This window comes from Trachypithecus francoisi, unplaced genomic scaffold, assembly GCF_009764315.1.
Source record: "Trachypithecus francoisi isolate TF-2019V2 unplaced genomic scaffold, Tfra_2.0 Lachesis_group8, whole genome shotgun sequence".
Taxonomy (NCBI): Eukaryota; Metazoa; Chordata; class Mammalia; order Primates; family Cercopithecidae; genus Trachypithecus; species Trachypithecus francoisi.
Window position 1 is genome coordinate 4,447,402 of NW_022681473.1, and position 15,166 is coordinate 4,462,567.

A 15,166-nucleotide genomic window follows, 5' to 3' on the forward strand; every position below is an offset into this window, starting at 1 on the left:
GCAGTGCCCATCATGACCCCCGGACACCCCCGACAAACTGGCCTCCCCATTGGGGGGTTGCTTTTTCAAGTTTGTTTTGGACCCCTTCGCATGGCCCTGGGAGTGGGGACAGGCACTTCCTCGGCTGGACTTGTGGCATCCATGGGGCCGGCTGGTAACATCCGGGCCAGGGCAGAGTGTCCCTCCCGAGGCTGACCGGTCTATGACTGCGGTCAGGTTGTGCCGGGACAGCCTCCGGGGTGCCTTACTCCACTGTGGAGTTACAGTGACGGGGCTGGCTGCATCCCTGCCGCTGAAGGAGATCTAATCCTCACTGGAGACCAGATGTCTCTGTTGTGCCATCATTCAGGGAAGCCAAAGTCAGGGCCGCCAACTCCCTACCCCCCGCCACCAAATCACCAAGGAGAGGAGGACTCCATGTGCCCTCAACACACAGCAGGCGCTCGGCAAAAGTTTGTGTGGGAGATTGTCCCAGGAGACTGTTGGGCATGGCTGACTCATGTTTCAGAATGGAACTTTCTAGAGACTGATGATGGATGCCAGGCACAGGCCTCTTCCTTCTCCGCCCCTGCAACCCTGCAAGGTGTCCTTGGACAAGTCACGTGGGCTCTGGGACCCCCCCCCATTTCCACCTCAGTCCCATTTAGAAGACAGGCTGTCGGGATGTCGAGAGTGGGCCCAAAACACCAAGCAAGGGGTCCCTTGGGAGTGCAAGCTCAGGGCCCGGGACCATTAGTGTCCACGAGGGCAGCTCAGCATCTGGCCCTCTGCTTGTAATCGCTGTTTATTATCACAGCTGTCACAGATTTGGCCATCTGCTCCAGTGACCTCCAAACCTGTCACTCATTCATTCACACAATGGATATTCATTCATTCATTCATTCGTTCATTGAGCGACACTTCTATGTGCCAGACACAGAGCCGGGGCTGGGTCACGGAATAAACAGTGCAAACAAGTCTCTGCTCTACTCCCACAGAGTAGAGGGGAGGCAGCCTGCTCTACTCCCACAGAGCTACCTTCTGGGGGAAGGCAGACCAAAACCAGAAGCCAGAAAGGCAAACAGATGCATGCACAGGAATATTAGATGGTGATGACCGCTGTGGAGGATAGAAGAAGGAAGAGGGGACAGTGGGCTAGCGAGTGTGGGGGCAGGTGTGGGGGGACACGATGTGGCTGGCTGTGGAAGGCCCTTCTGGGGAGGTGACGTCTGAGCAGATATCTTATCCCCAGGAGCCAGCCCTGACAAGATTGGGAGGAACATCGCAGGCAGCGGCACAGCCAGGTGAAGGCCTTGAGGCTGGGAAGAGTTGTGTGTGCTGGGGGCAAGAACTGACGTCAGCCAGGCTGGGGCACCCTCCAACTGGGGGAATGACAGGGGACAAGGGCAGAGAGGAAGTTGGGAGGGCCAGGCCTGCAGGGCCGTCAGGCCAGGAAAGCACTGGGATCCTCTGCTGGGAAGAGGGGCTGGAAAGGTGGCCCCCACGGGGGACCGATGCTGTCTGAGCTGTGAGGTCACAATGATCCCAGGGCTGCTCCTGGGTTCAGTGAGCTGGGGGCAGGGCCCAAGAAACACCTTTTAGTCAAGGCCCCTGTGTATCTGGTCTGCCACAGCCCCGGCAATATGCAAAGCCTTCTCTAATGATGGCTGAATCCAGGAGACCTCTACCCTTGTGATGGAAACCTCACCCCCTCTGGAGGCAGCCGACGACTCCTAGGACAGGCCCACCCGGCTCAAATGCAACCTGCTCCACAGAGCCAGCCCCATCCCCAGGCTTGGGGCCAAACAGGATTGCTCCTTCACAAGAAAAAAAATCAGAGCTAGTCAGCCGTCTTAAAAACTCCCCGCATTCTCGCCTTGCCCAGCCAAGTAGCCTCAGTTTCCCCTGCTCCCGGTACCTGGCTGGGCTCCAAGCCACTCTCAACCACATACTTTGAAACTCCTTTGTCTCAGACTATGAACGGTGTCAAAATCGATCGAGGACTGGGGGTGGCAGCTTGTGTGTGTGACTGCTTGGGCTCTGGAGGGTCCTTCTACGGACAGCGCCCCGCCCCCCGCCCATCCCTCACCTGCATTCTCCTGTAATGGCCCCAAATGTCTGTAATGCAGCCCTCAACTTTTCATCTGCCATTGAGACTCAGAGAGCAAATAGACCAAGGAAAAACAAACTATGGATCAAACTCATACTCAAGTATAAATGACTTTCTTCTCCCAAATAATTTTGATAGTGAACAGGATAATCAGCATCAGTCCCACAGATGGCGAGGGACGGAAGGAGTGGAGGAAAAGAAGAACTTCCCATGGCAAGGGGAAAGGGAAGAAGGAGGAGGCTTGGAGGAAGGGGGACAAGGAAAACCTTTATTTCCTGCTCATCTGGCCTGGACTGAGCCAGCTGTTCCCTACTTGCTGCCCTAAACAGGGAGGCCAGCATAGCCAGAGAGGGGGCCAGCATGTGTCTGATCCCAGGGGCAATTTTAAAGTTTGCCACAGTCCAGGGCGCCCAGCTGAAAAATCGGGGCAAAAATAGGACTAAGAACAAAGGAGAAAAAGGTTAAGAGCAAGGGGCCACACAGGGACTGAGAAATGATTTCTCAGCTAAGCGTCTGGCCTTTGGAGACGCCTCCCTGCCCATCTGTGTTGCTGGGGTCAGAGAACCCCCACTGGGAGGGTGAGGGGGAGTGAAGAAGAGACCTGGGACTCTTCCCGGAGAATGTGCGCAGGAGCCAGGGGCTGGCTGAGAGGCCACTGGCTTCCAGATCTCCCAGCCTCCGTCAGGCCGGACCTACCCCTGCAGGCCAGGGCTGCAACCCCATCAGTGTGATATAGGGAGTCTGAGGGGAGCAGGACGAACTCTGCCTGATGTTCTATGAGCTTCCTTCCCTCCATCAGCCATCAATCCCCCAGTGCAGCGAGAGGGTCCTCTCAGCTGTGCCCAGCCACAGAAACAGCCTCTGTGCCTTGAGAAAAAATGATGTTGGCAGGCTGCACCCCGTTCACACTCATGAATCCACTCCAGAAGTCTGAAGACTTTTTCCCCAGGTAAAAAAGAAAGAGGAATTAAAGACAAGAAGGGAAGGGCAGAAAAAAAAAGAAAGAAAAGTGAGAACAAGGGAAAGAGAGAGCAAGATTCAGAGGCAGGGAAGACCTGAGTCTGGGAAGAGGGCAGGAATGTGCCCTGTGGGGCTGAGGCGCGTCCCTTCATGTCACATCCTGGTGCTGGTGGTGACCTGATTTTGACTCATCCAAAAAATGATCGAAAGAGAGGGAAACAAAGACTAGATATGACCAGTTCTTATTTCTCCAGAACAAACAGCGTTCTGAAGAACTGGGTTCGCGGGATTGGGAACCCCCACCTTCAGAGGATCACAGTGGTCCTCTTAGGGGCTTGCCGTTTTTGCTACCATGTGTAATGAGGCACCAAGAAAATCACGGGTGAGGTACTTGGGGACTGCCTAGCTTCCCAGCAAAGGGCAACGTCCTCGTGGTAAGACTTGGATTCACGTTAATTTAATCTTATCTTTAAGAAAGGCAAAATTGCTCAGCTCAAATGCTCTTGTCGAAGGGCCACTGGTCTCCAGACCACTGTCAGGTGACTGGGATTGTTCTGATAAGATGACAGGTCTAGGCCTGAGGAGCTGGAATTCTCCCTGATCTTGCCCTTCTCTACCCCCATCCCATTCTTTCCTCCCCTCCCTGCCTTTATTCAACAAACACCAATTGATGCAGTAAAAATCATTGTTGGCCGGGTGCGGTGGCTCACGCCTGTAATCCCAGCCCTTTGGGAGGACGAGGTAGACGGATCACGAGGTCAGGAGTTTGAGACCAGCCTAGCCAATATGGTGAAACCCCATCTCTACTAAAAAATACAAAAATTAGCCAGGCGTGCTGGCATGTGCCTGTAGTCCCAGCTACTCAGGAGGCTGAGGGAAGAGAATCACTCAAACCTGGGAGGCGGAGGTTGCAGTGAGCCAAGATTGCGCCACTATACTCCAGCCCAGGTGACAGAGTGAGACTCTGTCTCAAGCAACAACAACAACAAACAACATAATAGACACATTCTGGTCTATGGCAGTTTCCTGCCCCAGGGAAGTCCAATGTCTTGCCCAATATTTACAGGGTGCTCCTCTGGATAATCACTGCTTTACCCAAGGAGCTTTCAAATACCCACATTCTAGGACTTCCCACTCAGGGATTTTCAACAGTCCCTCGTGGGCCCAGAGGACAGGCAGGTTTGGGAACCTGCCCAGTCTCATGGAGGATAGACACACACACAGGTGACCGTGATGCCAGAACCCCCTTGCTGTGACAGACATGGAGCCCATGGTAGTCCAGGAGAGGGGACCCTGGGCAAGGCTCCAGAGGAAAAGCAGCTCCTGAACAAGGTGCTCCAGTAGGCAACTGTTAACTTTATAGATGTCAAGAACATCTATAAAGGCCGGATTGAAAAACAGAGAAACTCAGCTGCTATAAGTAGCTGCTAGAAGGAACTGGAAGACAACTAAGGCAGACGGGACTTGAGGGCTAAGAGAAGGGAGCTACAGAGAAATAAGCTCAGCATTCTGGAGGAGGTGGGAGGGGGGAGAAAGAGAGAAAAAGAGAGAGAGAGAGAAAGAGAGAGAGAGAGAAAGGGGAGGCAAAAATTGGAGTTCAGGCACTCACCAATCCCAACTCATCTGGGCTGTTCTGCCCCAATGTTTCAGGGACAGCCCACACTACTTTGGCCAGGCCCCTTCTCATGGTCTGCTTTCTTTTCTCCCGTCTGCCTTCCACCTTATTCAGTATTTTGATGATCTTCCTCTTTGCAATCCTTCTTATCAATCTTCCCAGCAGGACACTATCCTGCTTCTTCAACATCTCTACTCAAAGGGGTACCGAGTATCCCTCTCTAAGGCACAGACGTCTTCCCCTAGTGTTACCTATCTTGTTATAATCCTCCACCAGCATACACATGCCCTTCTTGCAGACTGTGTTCAGTTAATCTCCCAGACCCCAATCTCTACCACCAGAAAACAACTCCTTTCGTTCTTAAGCGTTGTTGGGTACTTCTGACTCTGGATACCAGGCTTTGCTATCCTAACCAAACCACTTTACAAGCTCACAAAGGGCAACTTAACTGATCCCATAGACCCTAAGTCTTTTCCCCATTCCTCCTTTTGCTCTCTCATAAAGGCCCGGGAGACAGCTTCCACACTAGCACTCCCCAACTCGTCCCATCCCTTTTCTTTACACACAGCTGAAATCCAAGGCTGTGCTGCTGGAGTCCTCACACAGGAGCCAGGCCCACAACCTGTTGCCTTTCTGTCAGAACAACTTGACCTCACAGTTCTAGGCTGGCCCTCATGTCTGCATGTGGTGGCAGCCGCCGCTTTAATACTTCTAGAGGCCTTCAAAATCACGGGCTGCGCTCCACTTACCCTTTACAGTTCTCACAACCTTCAAACATTAATATCCTCCTCACACCTTTCAGATGTATCGTCTGCCCCTCGACTCCTCCAGCTCTATTCACTCTTTGTTGAAACTCCAACAGTAACTATTACCCATGGGCCCGATTTCAGCCCAGTTTCTCACTTAGCACCCAACACAAGTCCTGAACCACATGCTTGCGTTTCCCTAATACACATAGCATCTTCCCCCTTTCCTCAGAGTTCTACTCTTCCAATTCCAAACCGAGACCACACTTGGTTTATCGATGGCAGTTCTAAACCCAATCAATTTTCACCAGCTAAATCTGGATATGCTGTCGTGTGCCACACCACTATTATCAAAGCTGCTGCACTTTCCCCCTCCACCACTTCCCAACAAGCAGAACTGATTGCTTTAACTCATGCACTCTCTTTCGCTGAAGGAATGCACATTAACATTTATACTGACTTCAAATATGCTTTCCTCATCCTCCATAACCATGTGGTCATCTGGACCTAAAGAGGCTTCCTTACCACACAAGGCTCTTCCATGATCAATGCCGCCCTAATAAAAGCCCTCGTTCAGGCTGCTGTCCTGCCGGCCAAGGCTAGAGTCATTCATTACAAAGGACACCAGAAACCTACTGCTCTTATTGCAAAGGAAAATGCCTATGCTGACAGGACAGCCAAAAATAGAATAAAATAAAATAAAATAAAATAAAAAATAAATAAAATAAAAATAAAAAAAATAAAAGAGCCAATGCCTCCACACCCGGTCATATCCCAGCCCCCACTCCAGAAGGCCAGTATTTTTCTTTCTCCTTTATCACTCCCACCTACTCTTCTTCTGAAAACCTGCTCTACCAGACTTTTCCAATTCAGGGCAAGTGGTCCTTCGATCATGGAAAATTCATTCTTCCTGCCTCACAAGCTCAATCCATTCTTTCCTCCCTTCATGATCACCTCCACGTGGGATACAAGCCTCTGGCTTGCCTCCTGCAGCCTCTCATCTCCTTCCCTTCATGGAAATCCATCCTTAAGACCATCACCTCTCAATGCTCTGTCTGCCATGCCACCAGCCCCCAAGGCTTTCTCAGGTCTCCTCCTTTTCCTGCGCGTCAGGCTCATGGATTTACTCCAACACAAGATTGGCAGATTGACTTCACTCATATGCCCCGTGTCCGTAAATTTGAGTATCTGCTAGTTTGGACTAACACCTTCACCAGATGGGTCAAGGCCTTTCCCACTAGCTCGAAAAGGCTACTGCAGTCATCCCTTCCCTTCTAACAGATATACTTCCCCTATTTGGCCTTCCTACTTCTGTTCAATCTGACAATGGTACGGCTTTTCTTTTTTTTTTTGAGATGGAGTCTCACTCTGTCACCCAGGCTGGAGTGCAGTGGTGCGATCTTGGCTCACTGCAAGCTCCGCCTCCTGGGTTCATGCTGTTCTCCTGCCTCAGCCTCCTGAGAGAGCTAGGACTACAGGCACTTGCCACCACCCCTGGCTAGTTTTTTGTATTTCTGGTAGAGATGGGGTTTCACCATGTTAGCCAGGATGGTCTCAATCTCCTGACCTCGTGATCTGCCTGCCTCGGCCTCCTGAAGTGCTGAGATTACAGGCGTCAGCCACCATGCCTGGCCAATAACGATCCGGCTTTTATCGGTCAAATCACCCAAGCCGTCTCTCAGGCTCTTAGTATTCAGTGGAACCTTCATAGCCATTACCGTCCTCAATCTTCAGGAAAGGTAGAATGGACTAATGGTCTTTTAAAAACACACCTCAGCAAGCTCAGCCTCCAACTTAAAAAGGACTGGACAGTACTCCTACCTCTTGCCCTTCCCAGAATTAGAGTTTGCCCTTGAAATGCTACAGGGTACAGTCCATTTGAACTTTTATATGAACGCACTTTCTTGCTCAGCCCCAACCTTGTTCCAGACACCAGCCCTCTGGGCAGCTATCTTCCAGTCCTCCAGCAAGCTAGACAGGAAATTAGCCAGGCTGCTAATCTTCTCACAACCTTCCGTAGCCTCTCTAATAACTTCTCTGCTAGCATCGCAGACATATCACAAACTTTATCAATCCTTCAGGCCCGGGTTGACTCTTTAGCTGCGGTTGTCCTCCAAGACCACCGAGGCCTTGACTTACTGCTGAAAAAGGAGGACTTTGTATATGTTTAAATGAAGAGTGTTGTTTTTACCTAAATCAATCTGGCCTAGTATATGACAACATAAAAAAATCAAGGATAGAGCCCAAAAATTCACCAACCAAGTAAATAATTATGCTGAACCCCCTCGGGCACTCTCTAACTGGATGTCCTGGGTCCTCCCAATTCTCAGTCCTTTAATATCTGTTTTTCTGCTTCTCTTATTTGTACCTTGTGTCTTCTGTTTAGTTTCTCAATTCATACCAAACCACATCCAAGCCATCACCAATCATTCTATACAACAAATGCTCCTTCTAACAACCCCACAATATTACCTCTTACCCCAAAATCTTTCTTCAGTTTAATCTTTCCCACTCTATGTTCCCACGCCACCCCAATCCCACTCGAAGCAGCCCTGAGAAATACCGCCCATTCTCTCTCCATACCACCCCCAAAATTTTTTGTCGCCCCAACACTTCACCACTATTTTGTTTTTTTATTAATATAAGAAGACAGGAATGTCAGGCCTCTGAGCCCAACCTAAGCCATCACATCCCCTGTGACCTGCACGTGTACATCCCGATGGCCTGAAGCAACTGAAGACCCACAAAAGAAGTGAGAATAGACAGTTCCTGCCTTCACTGATGACCCTCCACCATGGTGATTTGTTCCTGCCCCACCCTAACTGGTGAATTGACCTTGTGACATTCCTTCTCCTGGACAATGAGTATCAGAAGCTCCCCACCGAGCACCTTGTAACCCCTGCCCCTGCCCGCAAGAGAAAATCCCCTTTAACTGTAATTTTCCACTACACTACCCAAATCCTATAAAACTGCCCCACCCCATCTCCCTTTGCTGACTCCTTTTTCGGACTCAGTCTGCCTCGTCTGCACCCAGGTGATTAAAAAGCTTTATTGCTCACACATCATACACACACACACACACATCATACACACACACACACACACACACACATACACACATACAATTGGAGTTCAGGGTACTCTAAGGAGGTAGAGTCCTAGTAAACTCTCCAGGCTTTCTATCAAGAACCCAGAAAAAGACCTGCCTTCCATAAGTCCTTAAGTCTAATCTCAAATCATCTCCAACCCTGACAGAAACCAGCCGGTCTTTCTGCATTCTGCCTGCCAAAAAGACAAGAATCCTCTTGGAAGAAGAGAACATCATCTGGAGCCTCTGCACTGTCCACATGTGATATCCAAGATTCAATTAAAAATCACCACCCATGCCAGGAAGCAGAGCTAAATCATCAAGAACCACAGAAACAAAACAAAGTAAAACAAGCAAACACAAACCAAAGGACAATAGAAACAGACCAACAGCAGATCCAGATATTGGGGTAATTAGACACATCTGTTAATATGATGAATACAGTAAATGCAAAGATGGAGAATTTCACTTGAGAATGAGAATGTACAGCTAGAATCCAATGGGAATTCCAAAGCCAAAAATGATAATTCAAAAGGTAAGTAGAGCTGCAGATTAGATAGAATATAAGAGATGAGCTAAACTGAAAGATGGTTAACAGAAAGCATTAAAATTGAAGCATAAGAGGAAAAAAAAGATGTAAAACATAGAAAAGACCATGAAAGGCATCCACGTCTTATAAACATACCTAACCTATGTGCAGCTGGACTTCTGAAAAAACAGAAGGGAGAAAATGGGGTAGAAGCAATATTTGAGGTGTCTGACCAAGAATTTTCCAAAACTGATGAAAGACATCAGGCCATGTTTAGTTAAGAATATGATGTGCTCTATGAACCCCAAACAGGTTATAGTTGCATAATGTCAGTATTACTTTTTCCTTTTCTATCCATAGTTTTATTTATTTTTCTTGCCTTATTTTTTTCCTAGGATATCTAGCACAATGTTGAAAAGTATGGCCCAGACCCTATCAGAATAATCCCAGCCCATCATAGCAAAATTGGTGAAAACAAAAAAAAAAAAAGGGAAAAATGACAAAACAGCCAGAGAATAAAGACATCTACTTTCAAAAGATTAATAATAAGGTAAATGGCTGACTTTTCAACAGAAGCAATAGAAACCAAAGACAATAGAGTGACATATTGAAATTGCTGAAAGAAAATTACTGCAATCTAGGGTTCTATATCTAGAGAAAATATCTTTCAAAAATGAAAATGAAATAAATATGTTTTTGGATGAACAAAAACTAAGAGAATTCATTGACAGCAGACCTGCACTAAAAGAAATACTAAAAGGAATTTTTAGACAGAGGGAAAATAATCCCATATGAAAGTCTGATAAGGTAGAAAAGAATAAAGAACATTGGAAAGGAAAATATATATGTGAGTAAAGCTAAATGAATATTGATTGTTTAAAATAGCAATAACAATGTCTTGTGGGGATTAAATATAAGTAACATTAATACACGACAAAAATAAACAAAAGGTGGGGTGGGGGGGAAGGTAAATGAAGTTGAAAGCATTTTTAAAACCTTAGGTTAAGGTTTTCACATTGTCCAAAGGTGGTATAAATATTGTTTTAAGAAAGACTCTAAAAAGCCAGGAATGTATGTGGCAATTTCCAGTGCAACCACTTGAAGAATAATAAAGACACACATAACTAACCAAATAATAGAGAGAAATGGCAATTTAAAAAAGAATTGATTAACCAAAAAGTAGGAGGTAAAAAAGTCCAAAAAACAAATGGTATAGCTATAAAACTTATAGTAATATAGTGGATGTAAACCCAGACATACATCAGTACTTATGGTAAACACAAATGGCCTAAATATTCCAATTAAATGACAAAGTTATCAGACTGATTTTTTTAAAACTTCAACTATATATTATACACAGAAGACACACTTTAATATAAAGAACCAGAATGATTAAAAGTCAAAGGATGGAAAAAATATCAATATACCATGCAAACACTTGAAAGAAACTTGCTGCAGCTATAGAAATATCAAATAAATATATTTCAAAATAAGAAATTTTACTAGAGATACAAAGGGATGCTTTATAGTCAACAGAAAGATATAACAATTTTAAATGATGTACATATCAAAATACATAAACCCAAAACTGACAGAACTAAAATAAGGAATAAACCATTAATTGTGATTACATATTTTAACTTAAAATTTAGTACAACTCTTTCAGGAAATCATAGAATTTCATACACACACACACAAAATTGACAAAAATTACCAAATATATATATATTTTTAAGTGCACAAAAAATCATTTACCACAATAGCCCATGGTGAGCCATAAAGCCAGCCTCAACACAGTTCAAAGGACTGAAATCTTGTCCTCTGATAACAATAGAAACAAGTAAAGACCAATAACAAAAGGACAACTATAAAAAAACTCAGTGTTTGGAAATTAAGTGATACCCTTCTAACTTATCTATAGAACAAGATTAAATCACAGTGAAAATTTAGAAACAGTTTGAACTGGATATCATGAAAATATGATATCCCATATCATATTACGGTATCATCATATGTAGCTAAATCTGTGTTTGAAAATACTTGTACAGCCCTAAATGCATTTGAGCCCAAAAAGAAGGCTGAAAATTAATGATCTAAATTTATGACTCAGGAAGCTAATAAGGACTGTATATTAAACCCAAAGTAGAAGGATACAAATAATAAAGAACAGAAACCAACAATTTAGAAATCAAATTTATAATGGAGAAATCAACAAAACTAAAATTGCTTATTTAAAAGACTAATAAAATTGATAAAACTCAATCAAGACTCAGGCCTGCCTCTCACAAGAGTGGAGACCACATGCCACATGTCTAAATAGTTAAGTTATAAATCAAGCTAGCAAACAATGGCATGAAATATTTTCTGTTTCTGCTTTGACAAATATACCTTCCTACAACAGAGAAGGCTAGGTTCAAATTTAGGAGTCTCCGACTCCTTGGAGATTTGTGCCAGCAGCTGAGGTGGTGGGGAGCTGGTACCTGCCACACACTTTCACTACCCTGGCACCATCCTGTGCTGTGAGGAGCCTGTACCTCCAAAGTCTGACCACAGCCCCACAACATCTGCCCCTTAGCTACCTGCTTGGCCTACACCATGTTCCCATGGCTTGTCTTTGAAAGGACAAAGCCAGTGAGGATTTGCAGGCTCTGGGAGCAGGCTGGGGGCCATTAGTTAGGGACATTTGGGGCCTGAATATCTAGGCATGGTCTCAGAAGGGGTGTGTGGGCCCTGGGTGTGCAGTTTCCTTAGCTCCATGAACTTTATACCTGCGGCGAGGGGTGCGGACCAGAGGACGGTTGTGGTAGCTCAGGGTCCTGAGCAGGGGCCCCTCTTTCCTGGGCCTGAGGGCCATACTGGAGACAGAGTACAAAATAGAGAAGACAGACACAAATGATGGATAACAAGAACGAGAAAGCAGACATTACAACAGTTTCTACAGACAGGAAAAAGATAATGTGAGTACATTATTAATAATTATTCAAATACATTGGAAAATCTGGATGAAATGGACCATTTTCTAGAAAAGCACCACTTCCCAACACTTGCATTAGAAGAGGTAAACAATCACAATGTCCTATATCTAGAAATCAGTTTGATTTCTAATTAAAATTCTTTTTGTAAAGAGAACTCTAGGTACATAGAGCTCCATTGGTAAACATTTTCTAGACATTGCTGGAAGAAATAACACTAATCTTCCACAAACTTCCAGGAATAGGTAGAGAGACCATGTCCCAGTGAATTTGAACCTGAAAAAGATCTTACAATATGAGACAATATATCTTATAAATATACATATCTCTTATAAATCCTAAACAAAAATACCAGCAAACCAATTCCATTAACAAGGTTAAAATATTATGACCAAATTGAACTGGGGACGTAAAGTTGGTTTAATACTCAAAAATTAACAAAATAAAGGAGAAAAAAACCCCAAATGATCACCTTGATAGGTGCTCAAAAAGCATTTGGTAAAATTTAACACCTGTTTGTAAGAACGCTTAGCAAATTAAAGAGAAATGACTGAACCTACAACAAATAGCATGTTAAATAGTAAGCTATTGAAAGCTATACCCTGATGTTGGAATTAAAACACAGATGTCTGCCACCTCCACTCCTATTCAATATTGCATTGGATGTTCTAGGGATGTAATAAGGCAAGAAAAAGAAATAAAAAGTTATGGATTGGAAAGGAAAAAATGAAACTGACATTATCCCCAAAAGCATGATTTTGAAAGGAGAAAATTCAGATGAACTATTGGAATTAAAAAGTAAATTTGGCAAACCAGATGAACTATTGGAATTAAAAAGTAAATTTGGCAAAGTCACTGAATACAAGATTAACACTCTAACGTCAATTGTTCTTCTATATACTAGGAACAAACAAAATCCTAAAAACTCATGCCTTTTTAAACAACATTAAAAAAATTAAATGCGTAAGAACAAACAAAAAAGATGCATGCCCTCAACAAAGAAAAATCACCAAACATTACTAAGAGACATGAAAGAAAACCAGAATGAATGGCAGGATGGTCCATGTTCATGGATTGGAAGTCTCAATAAGCATAACCATCAGTTCTCCCCAAACTGGGGCCAGGCACGGTGGCTCACGTCTGTAATCCCAGGACTTTGGGAGGCTGAGATGGGCAGATAATCTGAGGTCAGAAGTTCAAGTCCAGCCTAGCCAACATGGTGAAACCCTGTCTCTACTAAAAATACAAAGAAATTGGCTGGGTGTGGTGGTGGGCATCTATAATCCCAGCTGCTTGGGAGGCTGAGGTAGGAGAATCGCTTGAACCTGAGAGGTGGATGTTGCAGTGAGCCAAGATCGTGCCATTGCACTCCAGCCTGGGTGATAAGAACAAAACTGAGTCTCAAAAAAAAAAAAAAAATTCTCCCCAAATTGATCTTGATCTATAGATTCAATGTGATCCCAATCAAAATGTCAGAAGGCATGTGTGTATGTGCATGTGTGTGTAAGAGAGGTTGACAAGCTGATACTGAAATTTATATGGAAATGCCAAAGGCCAACAAGAGTGAAGACTCCCTCAAGGCAAAAGTGAGAGGACGTATACTACCTGATATTCATATTGACCAACAATAGTTATAACAGTGTAATATTCAAGGATACATGGATCAAAGTAGAGATTCTAGAAACTGACCTGCATATATTCCACAATTTGATTTACTACAAAGATGCTGCTGTAGTGCAGTGTGGGAAAGGACTGTGTTTTCAATGAGTAGTGTGTAATCAATAAGTGGTGTGGAATCAGTAAGTAGTATGGAATCAGTAAGTGGTGTGGAGAGTCATAGGGAGAAAGCTGGACCTTGACCACCTACCTTATGTCATACACATAGCCAATTCCAGATGCAAAAAGGCCAACCATAAAGCTTCTAGAATATGCCACAGAAGGCTACCTTCATGACCTTAGGATGCACAAATATCTCTTAAACAGAACACAGAAATCAGTAACCACAAAGGAAAAGATTGATAAATCTTCCATAAAATTAGAAACCTGTGTTGATCAAAAGACAACATTAAGTAAGTGAAAAGGTAAGACACAGAGCGGGAGAATATATTCGAAATACATATAAATCTCAAAGGACTTGTCTCCAAAATAGGTGAGCCACTCTTACAAAGGAATAGAAAAAGACCAATAACCCAATTAAAACAATTCTTGTATGAGCACTTCCTCAAAAGAGGCTCTTCAAATGATCCATATGCCTATGATACGGTGACCACCAGCATTAGTCCTCAAAAAGACACAACGTAAAACCACAATGAGATACCACAACACACACACCAGAATGGCTCAAAGCAAACCAAGACCAGACCCCAAGCCAAAACCTGACAATGTCAACAGGAAATCTGTGGTGTGTTTATACAACAGAATACTCTAGAGCGACGAGAATGAAGGACTTCTACACGTAACCACGTTGAAGAATCTAACATACGAGGTTAGAACAAAAGCTCGATTCCACTGAATTCAGCAACAGGCAAGTTGAATCCACAGTGATGGGTGGAGGGTAATGACTGGGGGTGGGTGGGCATCATGAAGGGGGCGTCAGGGGAGCTAGTAATGTTCTTTAGCTTGATCTGGGTGGTAATCATCGGATACATTCATGTTGTAAAAATTCTTCAAACTGTAAAATTATGATGTGTACACTTTTATGAACGTCTGCTGCAATAAAAACTGTTTGCTTTCAAATAAAAAAAACTGTATATGGCAATGGAAGGTTCTTGAAGCACAAATAAGCCTGGGTAAAAGCTGACACTGGTGGTCAACCATGCATCACGTTGCTTTCCATCCTCATGAGAATTTCCAAGCATGTCCTCTCCCTTAGTTTTCCTATAACCCTGTTAATATCCCCATTTGACAGGTAAGGAAATTGAGGTCAGAGATGTGAGTGAACTTGTCCTAGGTCACACAGCTAGAGAATAGCAGAGTAGGATTTAAATCCAGGTCCTATCTTCAAATATCACGTCTTCTGCCTTTTAATTTAACTACTCCTGAGGGGAACTAGAACCACAAGCACTAAACATTTGTGAGGTGCCTACGGGGAGCACAATTCTCGATGTTATAGAAGTTAGGAGGAAAAGCTTGAGGACAGCACAGGAGAGAGAGTTGGGGCCCCCAAC

At 44.5% G+C, this 15,166-nt stretch overlaps 1 protein-coding gene and 1 long non-coding RNA gene across 11 annotated transcripts in view; one reads left to right on the forward strand and one right to left on the reverse strand.

Annotated features, from left to right (window-relative positions):
• ANO1 (anoctamin 1) overlaps window positions 1–15,166 on the reverse strand; it is a 225,918-nt gene that overhangs the window by 127,206 nt on the left and 83,546 nt on the right. The window lies entirely within an intron of this gene.
• Window positions 1,580–9,732, forward strand: LOC117080285. The gene is made up of 2 exons (XR_004435772.1): window positions 1,580–3,038; window positions 9,423–9,732. It is a non-coding gene; the product is annotated as an uncharacterized LOC117080285 (long non-coding RNA).